The following is a 12,893-nucleotide window of genomic DNA, read 5'->3' on the forward strand; positions in this document are numbered from 1 at the left end:
ATACAAGGACGTCCTAGGCGGATAAACGCAACGAAGCAACGGAAATACGAAATTCCAGACCCTATATCTCTCTGATTAGAGAGAGCCCAACACCCTAGTTTAGTATATAAACTATTAAATAGTTCCTTATATAACTAACCTTATTATAGCTATATTGGGCTACTATAAGAACTACCTTTCGATACTTTCTAAGCATAGAGGTAGTATATCTAGTGTCACGGCCACTGAGCTGGAAGCACAGGAGTGGGGCGCGGGGCGCCCCGGACCAATCATTAACATGACCAAGGAGCAGTGTGCTCAGTGCGCTCAGCGACTGAGCAGGGGGAGCAGTGTGCTCAGTGTGCTCAGCGACTGAGCAGGGTGAGCAGTGTGCTCAGTGTGCTCAGCAACTGAGCAGACTAAGCACCCAGAAATTAGATAGTATATAGTCACTCGTTCTGGAGAGCTCTGGGAGTTCTCCAGTTAGCAATCACAACTACAGTTCGCTACAAGCTCGAGAGCCTACTGTTGAGACAAGTCTTTGTTGTGCACCCTTTGGCTGCACCGAACCTAAGCACCCTTGAGAGAATACCTTCGACCGATACTGAACCCTAACAGGACGGGTCCAGAGACAGGTTCGTCACACGTTGCTAACTCCCTTTGATCTGTTACAGTTCAGGCTCGAAGGTAAAACGACATGGCAACTCAACCGACGCCGGGCCAGATCACGGCCGCACTTCAGAGAGTCACCGAACGACTCGATGAAACTGAAGAAGAGCTTGCGAAGACCAAGGCCAGCAACGCGGCATTGGCAGCCCGACTTGCGGCGACCGAGGTCCACACCAAGGACCCGGCCAAGACAAAGGTCAAATTGGAGCAACCCGAGAAGTACGGGGGCGACCAGGAAGCCTTGCCAGGTTGGATCACGGAGATGCGGAACTATCTCGACCACAACTCGCACCAGTTCGCCACTGAGGAATCCAAGACCAGATACGCCGCCACCCGACTCAAGGACAAGGCCCTCAAGTGGTTCACGGGAACACTGAGTGATTTCCTCGGCGGAGCAATCCACAAACCCTTCACCAAAAAGGTCTTCGAGAACTACTCCGAGTTCGAGAGTGAGATTCAGAAGGTGTTCGGCGACAAGGACGAGAAGTTGCACGCCCAGGAACGGCTAGGACGGCTGAAGCAGACTAGGTCAGCCACCGCCTACGCCACGATTTTCCGACAAGACTCCATGAAGGCAGAGATAGACGACGAGGGGCTGATGCACCTGTTCTACGGAGGACTGAAGGAGGAGGTCAAGGACGAGCTCTACAAGGAGAGCCGACCTGACACGCTCGACGAGTACATCGCCATGGCTGTCAAGATTGACGACCGACAGTTCGCCCGCAAACAACAGAAGAAGGGCAGCGAGACTCAGCGATCCGCAGGCTACCACAAACCCAACGACAAAAAGAAACGCCAGCACCAGAGCACGTCGTACGGCACTCACTCGGGACCCATGGACGTCAGCGCTGCCCAGGCACAATGGGCAGGAAAGAGAGATGGTGCCAAGGACAAATCAGGCATCACTTGCTACAATTGCGGCAAGAAGGGTCACTTCAAACGCGACTGCCGCAGCAAGAAAGAGTGGAGACCGGTTCCAGGGAAGGAAGCTGCCACCATCGACCAAAACACGGTCGGAAGAAGAACCCGGTTTCTGGAGGTCGCAGCCGCCAGCTACACGCAGGACGACCTCGAAATCGACATTGACCGAGTCATCGAGCAGGACGATGAACTCACCGACTCGGATCAAGAAGACTTGATGAGCAGCAACCACCAGGAGGGAAATGACACCGCCCATCACGCTTTCATCGAAACGGATGACGAGGGAGAACTGGCTCCCCCGCGGTACATCCGACAAGTCGCTGAGGACTGGGGCATCACCCTGGTTCAGCAAGAGGACGGGCAATGGCGAACCCACGAGGGTGAAGGAGGAGTCAGCCCGAACCTCATCTTCCTACAACAGAGGGTCCTAAGCCAACGGCAAAGGATCGAGGAGTTGTCAAGAGAGAAAGAAGGGCTCGAACGACTACTCCAGGAAAGGAACGACCAGTATGGACAACTTTGCGCGGAGCTCGAATTTGCGAAGGAACGAGTCCAAGAGATCACCGAGGCCAACAACAGGGCCGGGGATCACGTCGAAAAGACATTAAGGGAAGCACAGGCCTTGCAGGACGACATCCGCCAGGTACTTCCGCACCACACACCGTGGGATGGACCCACCGAAGAGGCGGAAGGATACGAAAACGGAGTACGATACCCCGAGCAACTTTTCGACTACGCACAGGAACAGAATGCGGCGAAAGGAAGAAAACAGCAGAGCTGGGAAGAATACTGGACGCGACATCAGCACATCGTGCGCGCCGGGCGACAAACCTCCGACCTCGAATGGTGGGGTTCCCGGGGCGAGAACAACACGGAGGGATTCCAGTTGTTATCAGAAGACCACGAGCGGGTGGACCCACGAAAAGAGAACCACATCTACCTGCCCTGGTTTCAGTGTATCGCGCACGAATGTCGGTACCATTTCCAGGACAAATTTCGCAACAGTTTCTGGCCCACGAGGGAAGAAAAGGGGATGCAACCCCTACCCATCAGATGGGTATACGACAGCGGCGACGCTCCCGCAAGCATGTTGTGGGACACACAACGCACTCACGAGGGCAGGCTGAGGGTTAAACCCAAGGCAGCCTGGCCCCGACGCTGTCTAACGGGCGTAGGAGTCAACGAATGCCGAAGCGCAGACTGCCTATCACACGCCGACGAGAAAATCTGGGGATATATGGAACAGCAATCCCAGAGGAAGCCACACCAGAGGACAAGAGCGTCCCGAAGGAACGAGAGGCGCCCAACCGAGGCGTGGGTGGCCCAATGGCTCCAAGAACACCAGACGATTGATGCCGCAAGCCAAGGTGCGGACAGGGACGCCTTGAAACACCACGAGAGCTTGGGAAACGGCTCAGGGCCCTCCGAGGGGCCCGGAAATCTCTAACTCCACAACAGCGGAGACAGGCTGCGCAGTACAGGAAGAACTGGCGCAAACAGAAGCCTTACAACGACCTCCCAGCAGACGAACACGAAGTAGCTGCTGTACGAAGCACCAAGCCAGACAACAGGCTCTGGATCACAGCGCGATGGGGGAAGATCGAAGCCCTCGCGTTAGTGGATGGAGGAGCGCAGATGGACCTCATTGCGCCCACATTTGTGAATCAACTCAGAATCCCATGGAGGATCAAGAAGCAACCACACGTCGTCAAGGGACCATTCGACACACAATGGGTACGACGAGAGACAGAACCACTCGACATTGAGGTGGAAGGAAAAACCACCCAAGTGGTGTTCGACATCGTGAACATGGGGCCGAAGAAAGACATGATTCTCGGACGCCCATGGCATGAGGATTACGACCCAGACATCAGTTGGAAGGGAGATGGCCATCTGCGACCGCGGGAACAGCGGGAGCATCCGACCAACTCGATGGGAGAACGCGCAGAACAGGAGCCACGGGAGAGCAGCGGGTCCGAACGAACCCCCTCTACGGGCCCACCGCAGGAAGCAGCCAGTGCAGAACCACGCACTCTGAAATCCGGAAGAAGCGGCACACGACGAAAGAAGCAGGCACGGGAGGAACGAACCATCGCCGTCGTCTCAGTCGACGAGCACGGAATGCTCAAACACGAACAATGGGTCAATCAGCTCGAAGCGGCAAGCATCGAGCTGGCAGCAGAAGAAGTCAGGGAACTCGAAGCAGCGAGCATCGAGCCTGGGAACAACAAGTTCGCGTACTACGAGGGTACAGCGAAGAACGCAAAGACGGGGCAGATCCCAGACGACTACAAGGGGCACCCGGCGTTCACGGCAAAACATCTTGCAGGGCTACCAGACCACGGACCTTGGGATCACGAGATCAAACTCAAGGAAGGAGCCCAGTTGAAGTTTTTCAAGGTGTACCACACCAACGAGAAGCAAGATGCAGAGTTGAGGAGTTATCTCGAAAAGAATCTCGAGATAGGACACATCAGACCATCGACATCTCCAGCAGGCTACCCAGTCCTCTTCGTTCCAAAGAAGGATGGGAAGCTCAGGATGTGTGTGGACTACCGACAGTTGAACAACGAGACGGTGAAGAACCGCTACCCACTGCCACTGATCTCGAGACTCCGAGATCAACTGTCAGGGGCACAATACTTCACGCGCCTCGATCTTCCGACAGCGTACGCCCACATCCGCATCAAGGAAGGAGACGAATGGAAGACGGCTTTTCGGACACCCTACGGGCACTACGAGTACCTCGTCATGCCGTTTGGGTTGACCAACGCACCAGCGACATTTCAAGCCGCTATCGACCACGCAATACGACATTGCCTCGATAAATTTGCAGTCTGTTACTTGGATGACATTCTCATCTACTCCAAGACACTCGAAGAACACAAGAAGCATGTGCAGCAGGTGCTGGATGCACTGCATGAGCACAAGTTGTCAGTCAACAAGGACAAGAGCGAGTTTCATGTCAAAAAGACAGTGTTTCTGGGTTACGAAATCTCCCCAGGATGGGTCAAGATCGAACCCGAGAAACTGGAAGCTGTCAGGACGTGGCCGACACCAACAAACGCCACAGAGGTCAGAGGATTCATCGGATTCGCCAACTTTGTCCGGATGTTCATCAAGAACTTCGGCGACATCGCGAGACCTCTACACGAACTCACGAAGAAGGATGCCACATTCCAGTGGAAGCAGGAGCACGAGCAGGCTTTCCAGCGGATCCGCGATGCGATCATCGCCGACCCGGTGCTCATGCTGCCCGATCCAAGCACGCCTTTCGAAGTCGAGGCTGATGCTTCGGACTTCGCGATCGGAGGACAACTTGGTCAGAGGGACAAGGACGGCAAGCTGCATCCAGTTGCGTTCTTCTCCAAGAAACTCGAAGGACCAAGGCTCAACTACCCGATCCACGACAAGGAGCTTCTCGCAATCATCGAAGCATTTCAGGAATGGAGACCATACCTCAGCGGCACGACACACGAAGTCCAGGTGTACACGGACCACAAGAACTTACGATACTTCACCACCACCAAGGTGCTGAACGGACGACAAACTCGGTGGGCAGAATTTCTGTCCGAATTCAACTTCACGATCCACTACAAGAAAGGCTCAGAAAACGCACGAGCGGATGCCTTGAGTAGGAGAGCGGATCACCACGACAACACGTCTGAAGCCTCACCACCATTGCTACATCAACAGACAGACGGATCGCTACGGCACGCTTCCCAACCGACTGAAGACTACGAGATCGCAGCACTTCAGCAGCAGTCGGAAGATCCCGAAGCCAGGCCTCTGCAGCCGTTTGTAGAATGTTGTGCGACCTTCAGAGAACAAAGATTGGAACAAGACTTCCAAGGAATCATCGCGGACGACGAACGCGATGCATGGCAAGAAGAGCCAGAATCCAAGATCGCGGGATTGCGACTTGAAGGAACGAGACTCTGGTACCACGACAAGGCCTATGTCAGGCTGGGTGACCAAAAGGAGCTCATTCGAAAGATCCACGAGTCGAGACTCGGAGGACACATGGGAATCAGCAAGACAATTGCGAAAGTCAAGCAGAACTACGACTTCCCAGGAATCAAGCAGACAGCAGAAGGGGTCCGGGCGGAATGCGACCTCTGCAAGCGGAGCAAGCCAGGACGACACAAGCCGTACGGGCTACTACAGCCATTGCCAGTTGCAGAACGACCATGGAGTTCGGTGACGATGGACTTCATCACCAAACTACCAGCCTCCAAGGACTCAGTAACGGGAGTAGAATACGACAGCATCCTCACGATGGTGGACAGACTCACCAAGTGGAGTTACTTCCTCCCTTACAAGGAGACATGGTCAGCAGAACAACTCGCAGATGTGATCTACCGCAACATCACCTCGGTCCACGGCTGGCCGGAGGAATGGATCACGGACAGAGACACCAAGTTCGCATCAAAGTTTTGGCAGGCTCTGATGACGAGACTGGGTACGAAAAGTAAGCTCTCAACCGCTTACCACCCACAGACGGACGGACAGACGGAACGACTCAACCAGGTTGTCGAACAATACCTACGGTTGTACGTCAATTTCCAGCAGGATGACTGGGTCGAGCTGTTGCCAACGGCACAACTCGCCTACAACACCACCGTCACGGAGACCACGAAGGTCACACCATTCTTCGCGAATTACGGCTACGAAGCAGATTTGCGACAAGGGCCCGAGGTTTCGGTGCCCAGAGCGGCAGTCAAAGCCGACAAAATGAGCTCGCTGCACGCGATGCTCAAGGAAGAACTCGAATTCGTACGAACACGGATGAAGAAGTTCTACGACAGAAACAGGCTCGAGGGACCTCGCCTAGAAGAGGGGGGCAAAGTTTACCTCATTTCTCGAAATCTTCGCACGAAGCGACCAAGCAGGAAGCTCGACTTTCGCAAAGTCGGACCATTCAAGATCGACAAGAAAATTTCCGAGAACAACTACGCACTCGCGTTACCCTCGACAATGCGACTACGGACCAACGTTTTCCACATCTCGCTTCTGGAACCAGCGCCCAAGAACGCACGACTCGACAAGGACGTCGAGGCAGAAGACGAAGAGGAGGAGTGGGACGTTGAGGAAGTCCTAGATTCACGCATCACGAAAGGACAGTTGGAGTACTTGGTTAAGTGGCTGGACTTTGGCCCAGAAGACAATTCATGGCAACCAGCTACGAATCTCAACTGCCCCGAGAAGCTTCAGGAGTTCCACCAGAGGAACCCTGACCGGCCACAGGAAACACCAAAGAAGGATCGACCCCGGCGAGCCAATCGTCGAAGGAGGGCCTAGAGGACAATCAGTCAGAGGACGATATCAAGGAGAGGACGACAGACTCTTGGGCCCCAGACGAATCGGCAGGCTGCGGGGCAAGAGTGGCCAATGCCTCTTCCCGCTCCTGGTCCTCGATGATGCGCTCCTCACGGGCGGCCGCCTTGTGAAAGCGCTCCGACAGAACAAGACGCTGAGTCCGAAGGCGCGCTAACTTAGAAGCGGCCTGGAGGATCACGGCGTTCGCCTCTGCTTCCTCCTTGTCCAGTTTCTCTTTCTGACGGCGAAAGGAGGCGGATAAGGTGCGCGTGAGACCATGGACGTCGCAATCGGGACGACCAAGCTCAAGGCAATTGTTGCACTTGACGGAACGATCCAAGGCTCGGCAGTCTTTAAGATCGTTGGCCTCGCAATAAGAACAAGGAAGCATGTCGATGCCAAAGAACGAGATGTCGCGAGCAAGGTCCTTGCGGCGTTGGGTACTGGAGGAATCACGTTTCGAGCTCTTAACCACTCGGTTAGACATGGTGGGCAACGAGGGACGAGGGGAATACTCACTAAGGGAAGAATGAACCAGCGTTGCCGGAGAGAAGAGAAGTAGCGGGTTAGGCCGCCGAGACGTCAGCCACGGAGAGGGGGCATCGTGTCACGGCCACTGAGCTGGAAGCACAGGAGTGGGGCGCGGGGCGCCCCGGACCAATCATTAACATGACCAAGGAGCAGTGTGCTCAGTGTGCTCAGCGACTGAGCAGGGTGAGCAGTGTGCTCAGTGTGCTCAGCAACTGAGCAGACTAAGCACCCAGAAATTAGATAGTATATAGTCACTCGTTCTGGAGAGCTCTGGGAGTTCTCCAGTTAGCAATCACAACTACAGTTCGCTACAAGCTCGAGAGCCTACTGTTGAGACAAGTCTTTGTTGTGCACCCTTTGGCTGCACCGAACCTAAGCACCCTTGAGAGAATACCTTCGACCGATACTGAACCCTAACAGGACGGGTCCAGAGACAGGTTCGTCACATCTAGGCTAGTATCTATAATAGTCTTTACCTCTAGAGCTTTCTGTGACGAACCTGTCTCTGGACCCGTCCTGTTAGGGTTCAGTATCGGTCGAAGGTATTCTCTCAAGGGTGCGTAGGTTCGGTGCAGCCAAAGGGTGCACAACAAAGACTTGTCTCAACAGTAGGCTCTCGAGCTTGTAGCGAACTGTAGTTGTGATTGCTAACTGGAGAACTCCCAGAGCTCTCCAGGACGAGTGACTATATACCTGTCTAATTCTTGAGTGCTCAGTGTGCTCAGTTCCTCTGAACACTGATCACACTGATCACTTAGAACGTCCTGTTCATCCTGATTGGTGATTGGGATCGCGGTGCTCACTGTGCTCAGTCTGCTTGGCGACTGAGCTCACTGATCACCCTGCTGCATCCCTGATTGGTTTGACTGGCCCGGGGCGTCCCGTGCCTTGGGCCCCACATGTTGGCATATCCGTGACACGATGCCCCTCCTCCAGGGCTGACGTCCCGTCGGCCGCATCCCCAGCCAACCTCCTGAAATAGCGCCAACAGTCCTCAATCCAATCTGGTTAGCAACTTCCTCCTTTTCCTTCCACACCATCCTTCATCATGACTGACGGCATAAGGAAACCGAAACGAAAACAAAAATCCAGCACTGAACGCCGTCGTACACGCGCGCGCATCTCCGAGCTCTTTGGTACCGAAATGGTGAAGTGTACTCGTTGCAAAGAAAAGAAACTTGCAACTTGTAAGGCGACCGACAATTCCGACGTCTGTGGTAATTGCTTGTCCGTTGGTAACCATTCGTGTGACGCATTCGGCTACCACGATTCCGCTGTCGAGCGTATGGTGATTGAGAAGCGCAATCTCGATCGTGAGGAGCAAGAGACTGCGGATGCGATCCGCACGCTGATGGCGAAAGCGGACCGCCTCCGTATCCAGCGTCGTGCTCTTGAGGACAGAGCGCTGGTGATGTTCAACCAGGAGGGGGAAGTGTTGGCGGAGCAAGAGCGCCGCGAGGTTTCTGGCGCGCAGCCGTCTTCGGGTGCTGTTGCTGTCCCCTCCTCCGGTCCCTTCTGGGATCAGGGGTGCGTCCTTCTTTCTTCCCCTTCTTTTTTTTTTTTTTTTTGGTCCCCCGGTTGACCGTGTTTAGCTTTTCGGACGACCCCTTCCTCGCCGGGGTCGACTTATCTGCGGGGTTTCCTTTGGTCGATCCGGGTTCCTCTGGTGGAACTCCTGAAGTTTCTCGGGGCAGTTGAGATTTGTAGCTGGTTGCCATGAATTGTCTTCTGGGCCGAAGTCTAGCCACTTGACCAAATACTCCAACTGTCCTTTCGTGATGCGTGAATCTAGGACTTCCTCAACGTCCCACTCCTCCTCTTCGTCTTCTGCCTCAGCGTCCTTGTCGAGTCGTGCGTTCTTGGGTGCTGGTTCCAGAAGCGAGATGTGGAAAACGTTGGTCCGTAGTCGCATTGTCGAGGGTAACGCGAGTGCGTAATTGTTCTCCGAAATCTTTTTGTCGATCTTGAACGGTCCGATTTTGCGAAAATCGAGTTTCCTGCTTGGTCGCTTTGTGTGAAGATTTCGAGAAATGAGGTAAACTTTGCCCCCCTCTTCTAGGCGAGGTCCCTCGAGCCTGTTTCTGTCGTAGAACTTCTTCATCCTGGTTCGTACGAACTCGAGTTCCTCCTTGAGCATCGCGTGCAGCGAGCTCATTTTGTCGGCTTTGACTGCCGCTCTGGGCACCGAGACTTCGGGCCCTTGTCGCAAATCTGCTTCGTAGCCGTAATTCGCGAAGAATGGTGTGACCTTCGTGGTCTCCGTGACGGTGGTGTTGTAGGCGAGTTGTGCCGTTGGCAACAGCTCGACCCAATCATCCTGCTGGAAGTTGACGTACAACCGTAGGTATTGTTCAACGATCTGGTTGAGTCGTTCCGTCTGTCCGTCCGTTTGTGGGTGATAAGCAGTCGAAAGCTTACTCTTCGTACCCAGCTTCGTCATCAGAGCTTGCCAAAACTTTGATGCGAACTTCGTGTCTCTGTCTGTGATCCATTCTTCCGGCCATCCGTGGACCGAGGTGATGTTGCGATAGATCACGTCTGCGAGTTGTTCTGCTGACCATGTCTCCTTGTAAGGGAGGAAGTAACTCCACTTGGTGAGCCTGTCCACCATTGTGAGGATGCTGTCGTATTCCACTCCCGTTACTGAGTCCTTGGAGACTGGCAGTTTGGTGATGAAGTCCATCGTCACCGAGCTCCATGGTCGTTCTGCGACTGGCAATGGTTGCAACAGCCCATATGGTTTGTGTCGTCCTGGTTTGCTTCGTCCGCAGAGGTCGCACTCTGCTAGGACTGCTTCTGTCGCCTGCTTGATTCCTGGGAAGTCGTAATTCTGCTTGACTTTTGCAATTGTTTTGCTGATTCCCATGTGTCCTCCGAGTCTCGACTCGTGGATCTTTCGAATGAGCTCCTTTTGGTCACCAAGCCTGACGTAGGCCTTGTCGTGGTACCAGAGTCTCGTTCCATCAAGTCGCAATCCCGCGATCTTGGATTCTGGCTCTTCTTGCCATGCATCGCGCTCGCCGTCCGCGATGACTCCTTGGAAATCTTGTTCCAATCGTTGTTCCCTGAAGGCCGCACAGCATTCTACAAACGGTTGCAGAGGCCTAGCTTCGGGATCTTCCGACTGTCGCTGAAGTGCTGCGATCTCGTAGTCTTCAGTCGGTTGGGAAGCGTGCCGTAGCGATCCGTCTGTCTGTTGATGTAGCAATGGTGGTGAGGCTTCAGACGTGTTGTCGTGATGATCCGCTCTCCTACTCAAGGCGTCCGCTCGTGCGTTCTCTGAGCCTTTCTTGTAGTGGATCATGAAGTTGAATTCGGACAGAAATTCTGCCCACCGAGTTTGTCGTCCGTTCAGCACCTTCGTGGTGGTGAAGTATCGTAAGTTCTTGTGGTCCGTGTACACCTGGACTTCGTGTGTCGTGCCGCTGAGGTATGGTCTCCATTCCTGAAATGCTTCGATGATTGCGAGAAGCTCCTTGTCGTGGATCGGGTAGTTGAGCCTTGGTCCTTCGAGTTTCTTGGAGAAGAACGCAACTGGATGCAGCTTGCCGTCCTTGTCCCTCTGACCAAGTTGTCCTCCGATCGCGAAGTCCGAAGCATCAGCCTCGACTTCGAAAGGCGTGCTTGGATCGGGCAGCATGAGCACCGGGTCGGCGATGATCGCATCGCGGATCCGCTGGAAAGCCTGCTCGTGCTCCTGCTTCCACTGGAATGTGGCATCCTTCTTCGTGAGTTCGTGTAGAGGTCTCGCGATGTCGCCGAAGTTCTTGATGAACATCCGGACAAAGTTGGCGAATCCGATGAATCCTCTGACCTCTGTGGCGTTTGTTGGTGTCGGCCACGTCCTGACAGCTTCCAGTTTCTCGGGTTCGATCTTGACCCATCCTGGGGAGATTTCGTAACCCAGAAACACTGTCTTTTTGACATGAAACTCGCTCTTGTCCTTGTTGACTGACAACTTGTGCTCATGCAGTGCATCCAGCACCTGCTGCACATGCTTCTTGTGTTCTTCGAGTGTCTTGGAGTAGATGAGAATGTCATCCAAGTAACAGACTGCAAATTTATCGAGGCAATGTCGTATTGCGTGGTCGATAGCGGCTTGAAATGTCGCTGGTGCGTTGGTCAACCCAAACGGCATGACGAGGTACTCGTAGTGCCCGTAGGGTGTCCGAAAAGCCGTCTTCCATTCGTCTCCTTCCTTGATGCGGATGTGGGCGTACGCTGTCGGAAGATCGAGGCGCGTGAAGTATTGTGCCCCTGACAGTTGATCTCGGAGTCTCGAGATCAGTGGCAGTGGGTAGCGGTTCTTCACCGTCTCGTTGTTCAACTGTCGGTAGTCCACACACATCCTGAGCTTCCCATCCTTCTTTGGAACGAAGAGGACTGGGTAGCCTGCTGGAGATGTCGATGGTCTGATGTGTCCTATCTCGAGATTCTTTTCGAGATAACTCCTCAACTCTGCATCTTGCTTCTCGTTGGTGTGGTACACCTTGAAAAACTTCAACTGGGCTCCTTCCTTGAGTTTGATCTCGTGATCCCAAGGTCCGTGGTCTGGTAGCCCTGCAAGATGTTTTGCCGTGAACGCCGGGTGCCCCTTGTAGTCGTCTGGGATCTGCCCCGTCTTTGCGTTCTTCGCTGTACCCTCGTAGTACGCGAACTTGTTGTTCCCAGGCTCGATGCTCGCTGCTTCGAGTTCCCTGACTTCTTCTGCTGCCAGCTCGATGCTTGCCGCTTCGAGCTGATTGACCCATTGTTCGTGTTTGAGCATTCCGTGCTCGTCGACTGAGACGACGGCGATGGTTCGTTCCTCCCGTGCCTGCTTCTTTCGTCGTGTGCCGCTTCTTCCGGATTTCAGAGTGCGTGGTTCTGCACTGGCTGCTTCCTGCGGTGGGCCCGTAGAGGGGGTTCGTTCGGACCCGCTGCTCTCCCGTGGCTCCTGTTCTGCGCGTTCTCCCATCGAGTTGGTCGGATGCTCCCGCTGTTCCCGCGGTCGCAGATGGCCATCTCCCTTCCAACTGATGTCTGGGTCGTAATCCTCATGCCATGGGCGTCCGAGAATCATGTCTTTCTTCGGCCCCATGTTCACGATGTCGAACACCACTTGGGTGGTTTTTCCTTCCACCTCAATGTCGAGTGGTTCTGTCTCTCGTCGTACCCATTGTGTGTCGAATGGTCCCTTGACGACGTGTGGTTGCTTCTTGATCCTCCATGGGATTCTGAGTTGATTCACAAATGTGGGCGCAATGAGGTCCATCTGCGCTCCTCCATCCACTAACGCGAGGGCTTCGATCTTCCCCCATCGCGCTGTGATCCAGAGCCTGTTGTCTGGCTTGGTGCTTCGTACAGCAGCTACTTCGTGTTCGTCTGCTGGGAGGTCGTTGTAAGGCTTCTGTTTGCGCCAGTTCTTCCTGTACTGCGCAGCCTGTCTCCGCTGTTGTGGAGTTAGAGATTTCCGGGCCCCTCGGAGGGCCCTG

Source organism: Chaetomium fimeti, assembly GCF_033439085.1.
Source record: "Chaetomium fimeti strain CBS 168.71 chromosome Unknown B0H64scaffold_3, whole genome shotgun sequence".
In the NCBI taxonomy this organism is placed as follows: domain Eukaryota; kingdom Fungi; phylum Ascomycota; class Sordariomycetes; order Sordariales; family Chaetomiaceae; genus Chaetomium; species Chaetomium fimeti.